At 39.2% G+C, this 12,881-nt stretch overlaps 1 protein-coding gene across 3 annotated transcripts in view; it reads left to right on the top strand.

The window, feature by feature from the left end:
* The window catches only part of NDST2 (N-deacetylase and N-sulfotransferase 2), a 137,853-nt gene that overhangs the window by 19,087 nt on the left and 105,885 nt on the right, over positions 1–12,881 (top strand). For 2 of the 3 annotated variants that reach the window (XM_065639130.1, XM_065639128.1), the window contains exon 2: positions 9,991–10,070. The exons of the other annotated variant lie outside the window; for it this stretch is intronic. The gene's annotated coding sequence lies outside the window, so the exon portion shown is untranslated. The remainder of the gene's footprint in view (positions 1–9,990; positions 10,071–12,881) is intronic. 3 annotated transcript variants of the gene reach the window in all.

The raw sequence follows: 12,881 nt of genomic DNA, 5'->3' as shown, positions 1-12,881 counted from the left end.
CAGCGTCTGGAACCAGGCCTCAGATCGCAGGGATGGCAGGGTCCTCTTCAGGTGCTGGCCGTGGTTGAAGAGAGCGAGACCCTCGTGATCTCCCTCTTCTATAGGGCGTATGACGTGGATGGGATGGAATACTTGGTCAGTTTTAGTCACCTGTTCTGTCCGCCCCTCCTTGCAAATACGCCCCTCTCGCGACGGAACGTGTGGAATTTTATCAGAATTCTTGGTTGTTATAGCAATAAATCTAAACATGAGCTTCTTCAGCATTCCATTGGTCACTCTTATCAGTCCAGAGCAGAGTGTTTAAAAAAACATGTAGCTAAATTCAGAAAAGTGCAGTTACTTAGAAGGTACTTAGAAGAACTTAGCTGAAAGGAAAATTCACTAAAAGAGAACTGGTCTTGTTTTTAACAAAACCAGGATATGTCAAGAAATATATCAGAGAGTAGACCTAGTTGTTATCTGAATGGATCAGGCAGAGAGTGGCAGGTCTTTAACCTGTTCGATTTAAACAAAGTCCAGCATAATCTCATTTTGGACTGAAGGCTATCTGCTGCTGTGTTTGTCTAAACCTTTGTCCTATTTGAGAAACCGAGGAGAGGTTTGGGGCCTCTGTGGGTGCCAGTGCTCAGCGCTCACTCTGCAGGATCATGACTCTAAGTGGGCAGCTGTGTTTCTGTGCTGCTGACTGTGCGTTGGAAAGGGCGAGTCTGGTATGGGTAGATCAAGAGGTGCTGTGGCAGCCTGTTGATGTTGCTTTGTCATTTACACATAAAAAGGCCGTGCATTATTCAGTCTTACTCTGCCACACCTGAAGTGCTGGTCCATGCTGGTACAGAGCAGCCCTCAGTTGTTCTGGTTTTTGTAGCGTTGGTTCTCACTTGAGGTATGAGAGCACAGCTGGACCTCAGCAGGGCTACCTGCACCTTTTCTGGCCAGACTGCTTCTGAGGAAGCACGCAATGCCACCAACCAGGGTGAGAGAAATTGAGCTGGGGGTTATGGTCACAAACGCAGAAGTGTTTTCAAAACAGTCATCGCCTCTCCTAAATGTTTACATGCCTCTTTGGTTTTTGTGCAAAAAGGTAATAGTTAGATCCTTATTGGTTCAGTTAGTTTCAGTTTTTTAAAAATAAATTTGTTTCATATATTTAGAATCTGCAGTTTATGAGCAAAAAGACACATCAACAATGGCAGGTAGTTGATGGACAAAATGCTGACACGATCAATAAGGAGTTATTGTTTGCTATCCATTCAACCATCAAACGCCAATAAATTAACTAATGATATCAGTGTATTGCTATTGTAACTGGGAGTATATCTGATATACTCCCATTAGGGCTGAACTCTGTATGTTGGAATTGCATTGGTGGACCAGGACTGGAGCCAGGAGCTGAGGTACGTTGGGAGTGGTTCATGATCTCATGGTTGGGATAGCAGAAGAGGGAATAGAGAAGACTAAAAGGAGATGAGTGCATTTCAGCTGGTGCCTTCTGTGTGGTTTTTTTTTTGTTTTCCTCATCAGCAAATTGCCTTATTGTGTGTTAATTAGTTTAGACTTTTTGCTACCCCCTTGACTTGTGTTACCTCAAAGTCTCTATGATATGATGTGAGACATGTTAGATAAATATTTTTGATACAGGCTGATGGAAGAATACAGTGCAAGTGGAGAGAAGAGAAGCCTTTTCATAAAAAGCATCTGAATAGAATACATTTAGATGCCAAAGGCACCTTTGTGTAACAGCTGTTACTTAAGAATGATGGTTTATTTTGTAATGTACTGGCAAGAAATCAATGCTACTGAAAATTTACTTTTTCTGTATAGATATGTAGTATTCTTATATCTTTCCTTGTTTAGCATGTGGTCATTGTGCACAGTGCTTTATTGCCATCTATCTCCTTTCATCCCACCATTTTCCTTCATATCCTGTCCTTTGTCCTCAATGCTGAAATTAAAATTTATTACTGCTAAAGCTAGGAATTCTGGTTTTGGTATATTGGAGAATAAATTTGTGGTTGGAATTGTTTTCATGCAAGCTGAAATTTTGTCTGCTTTCCTGCAGTTTCTTGTGTGCTACAGTTGAAAGGATATTGGCCACGTATTACTGCATATGTGGCTAGAAAGGATTTGTGGAAGTGAGAGGCAGAAGCTGGTATTTTCTTTCCCTGTGTTTTTTAAGACAGAAACTAAATACAGTGACTGTTAAACAGATGGCTGTGTTGTCGCATAATAAATATTTGAAGAAAATTAAATTATATCCTGCCTGTTTGCTGACGACAGTTCCAGCCCCCATAGTAACAGCAGTAATAATAACAAGAGGATTTACAGTGCATTTGTTTATAATTCTCAAAGTGAGGTACCTAGGAAGGTCAGATAAGGAGAGGTTTTTTTAATGTGGGAAAGATCAAGTGATGTGCTTGAGGTCATCCGGCACGTCAGTGCATCTCTTGAAAGAGCATGCAGGTCCTCTTGATTTCCAGACAGTATGTTTCCGTTTTAAACCATGCTGATTTGCAAATACTTACTTGAGCGTTTCCTTCAGAACTTCATTGTTTGATTTTTTTTTTCTTAATTCCAACCTAATTGTTCATAAATGTTAACTTGGGAAGAGGAGATAATAAAACCAGACGTGCATTCCTGTCCAGTGTACTTGACCACCAGGCTTGTAGGCTATGGAAAACCTACACTGAAGCATCTCCTGAGAGTTTTGTTGTGAAGAGGAGAAGGTGGTGGATGCCAGAGAGATGATGAAGACTCAGCTGAAATCAGAGGTTGTATTTATACAGCTGAGCTTCATCTTGTGATATTAATAGTGTACAGGCATTTCTTTTGGACAGAAGGAATGGGTTCTGTATTTAGCCAAGGTCAGTGTGCTCCTCTTTCTGGCATGAGCTAGAAAGTCTCGTTGCCATTTAGCTGTTTGCATACATTACCTTATCTTTACTGGGAGGACTCTTGTTTTCCTCTGTAAATCATTCTGATGTTGCTAGATTGAAAGCTGTGTGTGAGAGATACAGGATGAGAGCAAGAGCTGTAGTATCTCACTCAAAGGTGAGAAGGTTGGATGTCAGATTGGATCCATGGCAGCAAAAAAGTTAATACGGCCCACAGTCCACCCCCTTTTCTCAGGACACTGTAGACGTGCTGGAACGCAAGTTGAGGAGCTTATGAATTGTCCCGATTACTCATTTCCTCATTTCCTACCAACATTTATTGATATTTTTCTGTCTTCGGACTGGAAGTGATTGTATCACATGATAGAAGTGGAATTGGCGCTTAACACATGGTAATTTGTGTGATGGAAGTAGTTTGCTGGTGTATTTGCAGCAGAGTGGGTAATCTGGAGTGCGAGTGGGTTGTTTGGTGTTTTTTTTTTTTTTTGGTGGTGGTTGGTGGGGAGAGAACAAGACTTGGGATTCTTCCCTGCCTCTGGAAAAAATTGTCATCTGCCCCAGCTTAAAGATATATTAATAGCATCCCAATCTCTTATGTGCACGGTTGGTCCTGTTGCCTGGATACAAACATAAAGTGATTAGAAAGCTATAATTAATATAAAATGAACAAAATAGGTCATAAAAGTACCCAGTTAGATGTTTGTCGTGTGCGCGCACTGTGTATGTTGGTAGTTGGCTCTTCCGCTTGCTTCTTGCAGATTGTTTTGCTGTAATGCTGTGTTAGGCTGCTCACTAAACTGCAAGAATAACCTCTCTGATATTTTCTGCCAGCTTTCTCTCTGTGTTTTCTTCCCTGTTCTTTGAAATAAACCCATATCAGTTTTTCTCACATCATTTGTACCCTTTCATAATCTGTTACCTTTTGTGTGTCTTTGATCGAATGCTGACTTTTCGTCTTAACTTGTTTCAGTACAAAATTGTATTTTTAGTTTCAGTATGCTGCATTACTCTTCTTGGTAAATATATGCACTGTGTCACACAAAGGAGTGTTAAACAGTGCTACAAAAGCCCCTTGTTTTTTAACATCACCCTAGGGTCTTGTAATGGATTTGTTAGGGCTTTGGGGAGATGTCCCTTTCTAACCTAGTTTCTGGTTCAGCTGTTATCTTTCCATCATTTCCTGCAGTGTTTCCGATTTCCTTCGTGAAAATATATGCCTGTTTCTGATCCTGCTCTTACCTCTTTTTGCATGCTTTTTTTTTTTTTGGCCTAGATGAAAATGTCTGTGACAGGCTTTGTAATGTTTCTTCAGGTAATCCTGTCTTTCTTACAGTCTGTTCACACATAGAAGCGCTGTACTTCAGCTTAAGGTGTGATTTTTCTCTTTCCAGCTGTTCTAGTAGCACTCCATAATACATTGGCTTTAAGGATGAAGTAACTAAAGGAATATCTTCATTCTCATGACTTAACAACCAGCTACTCGAGTTGGACCGCAATGGCTGAGTTCTTAGTTTGCTTCAGTTGCAAAATAAATAGTTAACTTAAAGCCTGCCTGTGTCGGCCTTTGGTATGAACTAGCAGAGAAAAAGGAGGGATGAAAACAGTGATACGGGCTTCCTAAATTCAGGAGGGTGAAGAATGAAAGTAATTCTTGTTTTCTCTTGGAGCTTGTTACATGTTGTTGAGCCACAAGTATTACTGTGAATGAGTGTTAGATGTGGGCGTCTTACATCTGTGTTATTTGGTGATTAGGGAAAGGAATGCAGGAGGATTGTTTTGTGGTTAATATGCTGCAACTGCGATTAGAAAATTTGACCTAGGTCCCTTGCTCTGCTTTTCATGTGAATTTTGGCAGTTCACCTCATTGCTGCCTCAGTTCTGTTTTTGTCAAATTAGGATAACACTTCTGTTCTAATACTTGCTGTGCTATCTATCTCTGTTTCTTTTGAAAATTGCGTGGGACAGCGTCTGCCTTTTGTTAGGCGTACAGACATCTGTTTATATATACAGACATAGTTGTGTGTTTGTGTATGTATTTGGATAGATACATAATATATAGTAAACCTAACCTTGGCTGAAGCCTTTTGGTATGTGCTGTGATGTAAATAGCAAGGAGAATATAGTTGAAACAAATGATGTGATGCTTTCTCAATAATTTGGTCACAAAATACAGCTTCCTGGTTTTAGCTGTAGGTGATGTTTTCGGGTCTTGCTGTAAATACTGTGTGGTAGCTTTCAGAACTCATGCATCCATGCACAAATACATGAAAGAAAAATTATTATCCATTATTTCATGACTATTTCTTTGATATCGTGATTCATTTTATTATAAAGCCCAGTCTCCTTTTTGGCTTACTTTGTGTCATAAAATGCACTTACGAGAAATGAAAAAGGAGAAGATGAGAATGCCGTATCCAGTCAGAGAAATGATATGTGTAATGTGGTGTTCTGTTTCCACTAGTACCTGATGACCAGTTGTTTCGGACATAATGGACAATTATGTAATTATGAGTGAGAGTTTCAGAAACACTTAGAGGGATTTAAGCACATACATCTCACTGAAAGGCAAGGAGGTTCAAAAAACCCCAAACTGCATAAATGCCTATCTCCTTTGTGTTTATAGAAACTAAAGATGGTTCTATTTTCATAATCACTGCTAGCTTTTACTACAATATTGCTCTCATAGTGGATTGCATAGTTATGCGCAACTTCTTCTCCCTTAATTCCTCCCTTCCACTTTGAATAACTTGATGTTTAATTTTACTGTGTGTTTTGTTGTTGCTTAAGGTAAACATCTTGTTTAGGCAAGATTTATCAACTGCACAAATATTGAACAGTGAAGGCTAGCTAAGCAGTAGGCTTGTGGAAAAGAAGCAGGTGTTGTAGTGGATCATACCTTGTACATGAGTCAACAGTGCAAATAATGTATATGAAGGAGCCCAGCATCTGACCATGTAGTCTTTCTGTCTCCTCTGTACTGACACGGCGAACTGCTGCAGCTGGTTTTGCACACCATGCTTGAGGAAAGATGAGGACTGACTGGAAGTAGCTCAGGACAAAGCAATAGCAATGGAAATGTGACCTACAAGGAAAGAATGAAACAGTCAGGATTGTTCAGGCTGGAGAAGTTAAAATCATGTGAAGATTTCTAACTGTGCTGCAAAGAGAAAAAGAGCCATTTCTCCTCCTTGTTCACACAGAGTAAGACCAGAAGTAAAGTGCTTAAATAGCAGAATTAGAGTACACTTCAGGAAAAACTTTCCAACAGCGCAAGCAGTTCAACAGTAGACTGGATTGCCCAGGGACCTTCTGGGCGCTCTCTTCTGGAAAATGTTACCAGAGATAACAGGCAAATGTGTTGGGAATGCTTTACATATCACTGGTCCCACCTGAAAGAATTTCCTTCCAAGCCTGTTGTCTGTGATTTCAAGGATACTGAAACTGTTTCTGTATAGTTTCCCTTCCGTTTTAAGTATATTCTTTGCTCTGATGATTTTAATTGCATTTTCTTGAGGATGTTTCTTTCTGCTGAATACAGTTTCAGTCAAGGTGGACTTAAGCATATTAAAGGTGAAGATAAGTGTAAAGAAAAGTATATGTTAAAGAACATTAATGTATATGACGTCAATATTATTTTTACTGTTTTCACTGACACACAACATAAATTCTTACAGAGTAACTACAGGTACTTTATAGATCATAATTAAAGTCCTCCCTCTCTCTTTTTGATTTTCATTTCTTTCTCAAACTGCCCAACAGCTCTCTCTGTTAGAATTTCCTAAACTAATCCACATTATTCTGTGTTTTCAACCAACCTCACTGAAAGTTGGGTTCAGCTGAGATTTTATTTCAGTTTTTGCTTTCTTTTGCAGCTACTTAATAACAACCTGAAAGAAAATAGATACTAATCTTTGAGAGCTCCACAAATACCCTTCTTCCACGCTCAAAACTGATCAGTGATTCTTGTTTTGTTTCTTTTTGCCAGTTTCACGCTTGTGACAGTACTTTGTTCTTTTTGCCCGCATAGTGACTTGAGTAGCCCTTTGTGAAGGATTTGACCAAATCTTTTGAGCAAGTTCCAATAAACAATGTGTTCTTGTATTCCTTTACTCCATCAGGGTTTTTTTTCTAATCCTTGAAAGAATTCAGCTCCTTAACAGATCTACCTTGTGTTCAATTCATCTTGACCCCTCAACTATGCAGAAATCTTCACTGTTCACATACTAAGAAGGATTCTCCTTCCCTCTGTTCTTGAGAAGTCTTTGGGTTTTTGCAGACTTCTCAGTTGACAGGAGTTTAGGTTTACTCTCTTAGGCTGAGGTGGTGCTTACAAATGGGAACACAGGACCAGTATCCCATGGGTGTTTTTTGGTGGCATAAGTTCTCCTGCAGTTCGCTCTTCCCCTGTTGCTACATGATCTGGTACACAGTAGCTTTACAAGTATTTGTGCAGATGCAAATGCAATAAATCTAAAATTGAAAAATACCTGGCTCACCACAGTGTATGGCAGCATGGGGCAGTGGCAGCACAGTAGAGGTGACGGGCAGCTGATCGATGTGTGGGAAGGGGAGGGGAAGGAAGGTGAGATACCTGCTTTTTCCAACAGTGCTGTTGGCTTAACTGTGTATCATACCTGGCTTAAGATATAGCAGATTGTCTGTTTCGGTCTTTTCCTTTTATATTAGGTAATTTAGGCTGAGAGTAGGAAATTTTCAACATAAAGTCACAGAAATGTAAACACAGTAGTGCTGAACTACATCATGTTTAGCCATGTGGAGACCTTGTCTCATTTTATCTTACTAAACAATGTATGTTTTTAACACCTTTATTACAGGCTGGGGTTTTTTTAACTTCTAAGATGCTGAGTGTTTGAGGTGAATCAGAAGTAGATGAAGACACTAACAGAGAAGAACTAGAGATACTGGAAATAATAAGGAGTATGAAAATTAAGTATTTCGCATTTGCGGGGAGGCACTGGTGAGAATGCAGTCAAAAAAAGTTTAACCTGAAATGTGTTTGTGTGTTTGCCAGTGGAAGAGTGAAACTGGGAAAGCGCTAGTGTTTTTCCAAGCACTCAAAGGCTTTGGAGTGAGTAGCTGTATGGCAGATAAATCAGTTTTCAGATGCATCCTGGCAGCAAAAAACAAATTAATATAGCTTTAGGTAATACAAATTAAAGAGAAGTTCCTTCTCAGACAACTGTGAGAGTTAACTTGCTAAGTGTGCAGACCCAAACACCTTGTGTCTAGACAGATGTAAACCAGCTGAAGAGAGCTGAGGGACAAATGACAAATGCATAGAGAGCAAGGGATTGATGGACAAACATGTCTACTTTGGCTATGTGATAACTAGAAGTGTAGCTGAGAGATGTGATAAGAGTCTACAAATATTTGAGAGGCACATACTTGAAAGATAGAAACTAGTTAATTTAGTAAGGTGAGAAGGGGCATAACTAGAAACAAGGGAATGAGATTATGAAATAAATTAAAGTATGGAATAGTCTGCCCAAAGGAAAGGTTGAAAGAACAAACATATAAGAACAAATATATAATATATAAGACTTGTAGAAAGATTCAGGAAATAATCTAACATCAAAGGGTCAACTTTCTGATGAAAATAGATTGGACAACTTAGTAAGTCTCTTTTACCCGTTTAATTTATGTTTGCTTTTGAGGTACTAAGGCAAGTTGGCAGCCTCTCTTAACTCTTTAATTTTGCCTCCCTAATGCTTCCTGCTGATTCAAATCTCCATTATTGCATACTGATTTTGGATGCTGTTTTTCTTTAGAAAAATGTTTTTAAAAAGGAATAGTTGGGCAAACAATATAAAAAGATACAAAGGGAGAGGAAAGGTGAGTAAGCTTTGGGAATGACTTTCCAGAACGTTGTCTTTTGCTGCATTCTGCTTAAAAGCTGTAGCTGCAAATAAATGGGAGCAAACTAATACCAGATATAGAGATCTAGTTGCACTGTTTTGTTCCTGTTTGCAGCTAGGTGAATGATGGTGAGGGGGCTCCCAGACTGTGAGTTACTATTTGTATTATGTGCAGCCAACCTGCAGCTGATGGGATGGTAAGAAGAGGAGCAAAACCTTTTCAGCATAGAGGAAGGCAGCAGAGAAATTTTCCTTAATGAAACAAAGCGCATCTTAAACTGTAGCCAGGAAGTCAGTTTGACTGCATCTGAGGGGACGGAGAGCAGCACTAAGCTGCTCTGTGTGGCTTGTGTGATAGGGTGAATAGTAAAAGGTGTCCAGGTTCACTGCTGCTCTTGATGGCTTCTTGTCTGGACAGATGTCAGGTGCCTGCGGGGCTCTGGTGTGGCAAAGGAAGACAACTAGGAGTCGCGTGGAGCCACTGCCCCAGTCGCTGGCTTGTGAGAGGAAGGACGTGGCCATGCTTGGCATTTGCTGGCTCACTCCTGTTGGCTGGAAGTCAGCCCTGGGATTAATTTGAGGAGATTATTAAAAGAATTTCTAAAGTGCGCCAGTTTTGGAGTTTTCCTTTGTAAAGCAAAAAAACTCTAAACCTTAGTTTTCAAACAGCGCAGAGAGCGAATTTATGATGCTACATTGCATTTCTGTACATGGTCTCCATCTATATGCAATCTTTACAAGGATTTAAGCTGCTGTCTGAGCTCAGGTATTGAGAACTTCATCTGAGGGTGTGTTTTGACTTCTTCATTATGAAGAAAGGTCTTCATGTGAAATTTAAAGCCAGGTTCTCAGTGCTGTGATGCTTATGGTCGTGGAAGTTACAACTCTCTGACTTGTGGACTGTCAGCTTTTAAAACAAGCCAGGAGGTTCTTAGCATATTTTTCCCCTTCCTGCTTTTGCTTTTATATAATTTGGGATCTGTTTCAGTGATTAAGAAATATTATCTTCTTTTTCACTTCCCGTGTTTCTGAGGAGGCACAATAGTGTGTGCATGTCTTGCTGAATAATTCGTGTTTAGAGCAAAAGTGGTGGTTTGCTCCACCTGTGTGCAATGTTCTTCATGCATGGATAAAATAAAGTACTCTTTGATCTTTCTTTCCCGTGTGTCTCTAATCCAGACCCATTTTATTCCTTTTTCTCCACCCTGCCCCCCACCCCACAGCTGGAGGGTGTGCTTGTGAGCCAGGCATTGCTGGCTTTCTCTCTGCGTGCTGGCTTCTGAACAAAGGTGCTGCTGAAAAGGTGAGTACTTCCATCCTCTTTGATGCAGATTTGCCTTCAGAGGAACTGAGAAATTTAGACTTGCCAAACCTGTCACCTTAAACCATATCTAGATTTGCAATGGAGAAAATCTAATCTATCAGCTCATAAAATTGTGAGCATGGGCTGTCAAAGCACTGCTAAATTCTGGTTTAGTGTAAATTGTGTAGCATTCTGCAGAACTGCAGACCAGAGAACCTGAAAGGTAGGCATGTTTCATCTCTTGAACAAATCTGAATTTAGAGCTAGAGAAATCTCTGAGACCCTGAAAATAAACAGCAATAAATTCCTACCCCATGACCAGCATGGGAAGAGGTAGCTGAGAGGAGTGCTTGACTATGCATTTCCTACATAATTGTGTAAATTCTTCATCAAATCTCTGTCAAATCAGCTCTGTTCTGAAAGTAGCTGAGGTACCTGAGTATTAATTGAAAGAAAGGAAAAAACAAAAAAAAACCCCACGACACAACAGCAACACCAACAACACCAGGCTTATATCAGCTCAAGAAGGCTGTTCATGAGATGGGGGATACGTTTAATGGTACTGCTCTGCAATGAGTACTTAGCAGGAATTTCTGGAAACCTTTCCCTTCAGTCAGTGAGGTGCTGAGTGTGCCAGGCATGCAGAGGTGCAGTGCGGGGTGTGTGTGTGTGTGTGTTTGGTTTTAAAAGTGTTTCCAGTTGGCAGTGAATAGAGTAAAACAACAGAGGATTAGCACAGAAGGGAACTTTTTGAAACATCTACAGTGCTTTATGGTCGAGGAATTATGTTTGTGTTTTATCTGCACGCAAACAAAACTTTCTTTATAGGAGACTATTAATACTTTAAGGAAGGGTAGATGAAAGTAAATATGTGATACTGTAAAGTCTGCGTTGGTCGGTCTTCCATGATGGATTAACCATCAGAAATAGGGATGTCATGCATAAGGTTTCATGATGATTCTTCAGGAGCATACATAAAACTTTCTGCTGCCATATGTTGTATGTGTATTGATCTTCTGCAGGCGATTTTCCTTATACACGTTCTGTGTTTAAAAATACTGGTGTTATCTACCTCTGCCTGTAAAACCACTCTGCATTAGTCATTAGCTTAATATTTTAGGAACCAAAGAATGTCAGGGGTAAAACATTCTAGAAACTTTCAACTAGTAGCCTAAAAAGGCTTTTTATATACGAGAAAGTATTTAAAGTAAATATCTTGACTTTATGATGAAAAGTATCTTGGAATGGTCAAGATTAAAAGCAAATATTGTATATTCCATTAGAAAGCTGGAGTTTTACACTTGATAAAACTTGAGCATACTGACATACATAAATTTAAATTTTGTCAGTTACTGTTATTGCTTGCTTAATTTTTCTTGCAGTAAAGTTTTTAATAGAGATATCACTGTATCATTAAGAGAAATGCGGTTATATATATTTAATAAAATATGTATAGATTACCTAAAAATAATGATTTAGAGATTGCCTTGTCTTGTAAGAATCTGTTAAACACTTCTTAGGAGAGATATGGGTATTTGTTAAAAGGAAAGAGGTTGGAAGTGCTCCCATTCTGTAGTTGCCATTTGAACTGGTTTTTTGAATCCACTTGTTTTAAAAATCAGAGTGTTTTCATATTATACTTTGCTATTGGTCTGATCTGGAGCCTTTTCATCTTGTCTCAGAAGATTTGTCTATTGATGTCAGAAGTTCATATTAATGTGCCACTATTGTCTCACAATCATGTTTCTGATGTTATAGGAATATTTCATGAAGTTTAGTGCCCAAAATGTGTTAACACTCTTTTATTTGCTTTGTTTTGTTGTTTGTTTGGGTTTTGGGTTATTTTTGGACTTTGGTCATTTTCAAAGATGTCCAGTAAATTTCAGGGTGTATCTTTGAAATTAGGAAAGGCAAAGCAAGATTCTTTTCCTAGTTTTGTGTGTAGATACATATCCCTGGTAGAGCAAGACCTTGTTCTATGAGTCTCTTGCTCTACAACACCTATGAGAAAACCTTTCTGCCTAAGGACACTTATAATCTCGTAACCAAAGGACACCCAAATCAGTGGTCTGCTTCATACAGCTCACAAACTAGTTCTGTGTGTCGGAAGTGTGTCCCTGACTGACACTTGGCACAACAATGTGAATTGGAGTTTCCAACTGTGTTTGGCATGTTTCTTGTCTCAGGAAGCGGTGAGGAGCAATCATGAGGAATAAGATATGCAGGAGGATTTGCAAGCAAGAGGTGACAGGTAGATGTGAGGATCTGGCCTGGAAGAAGTTACAGTTACGAGGTTGTAATTTTATTAAATAATCATAAAGAATAATTCTCTGTACCTGGAGGGTTGTAGAGAATAATCATTTCCAATAAGGTTTAGTTCAGCAATTACCATGATACTCTTGAGGCTAGGAATCTTTGGTCTTTTTACTGTTAGCAGCTAAATCATGTGAGACCCAGTGGTACAACCAAGTTGGAAATAGCTTTTTTCTTTTTTTTCTTTTTCTTCTTTTTTTCTTTTCTTTTCTTTTTTTTTTTTTACCCCCTCTAAAACTCGCTATTGTAGATAAGGCCCTTAAAGCAAGTGAAGTTTATATTTTGAAAAGTGTTAGGGCAATTACTGAGGATTCTTGTGTTCTTGTGGTTGTCCTGTAGAAAAGCACGGATTCCTTAAAAGAAAAAACAAAGCAAACTAACAAAAAAAGCCAGCCAAACAAAAAAAAAAGCCTCACACAAACAAACTCCCTTAACTTTATTTCCAAATACGATACTTTTATAAAAGATGGAGTTTTAGGGCTCTGAATCAAGTTGCTT

This window comes from Caloenas nicobarica, chromosome 7 (genome assembly GCF_036013445.1).
Source record: "Caloenas nicobarica isolate bCalNic1 chromosome 7, bCalNic1.hap1, whole genome shotgun sequence".
Taxonomy (NCBI): domain Eukaryota; kingdom Metazoa; phylum Chordata; class Aves; order Columbiformes; family Columbidae; genus Caloenas; species Caloenas nicobarica.
Note: the sequence above shows the minus strand (reverse complement) of the source record. Positions and strands in the feature narration are given on the sequence as shown.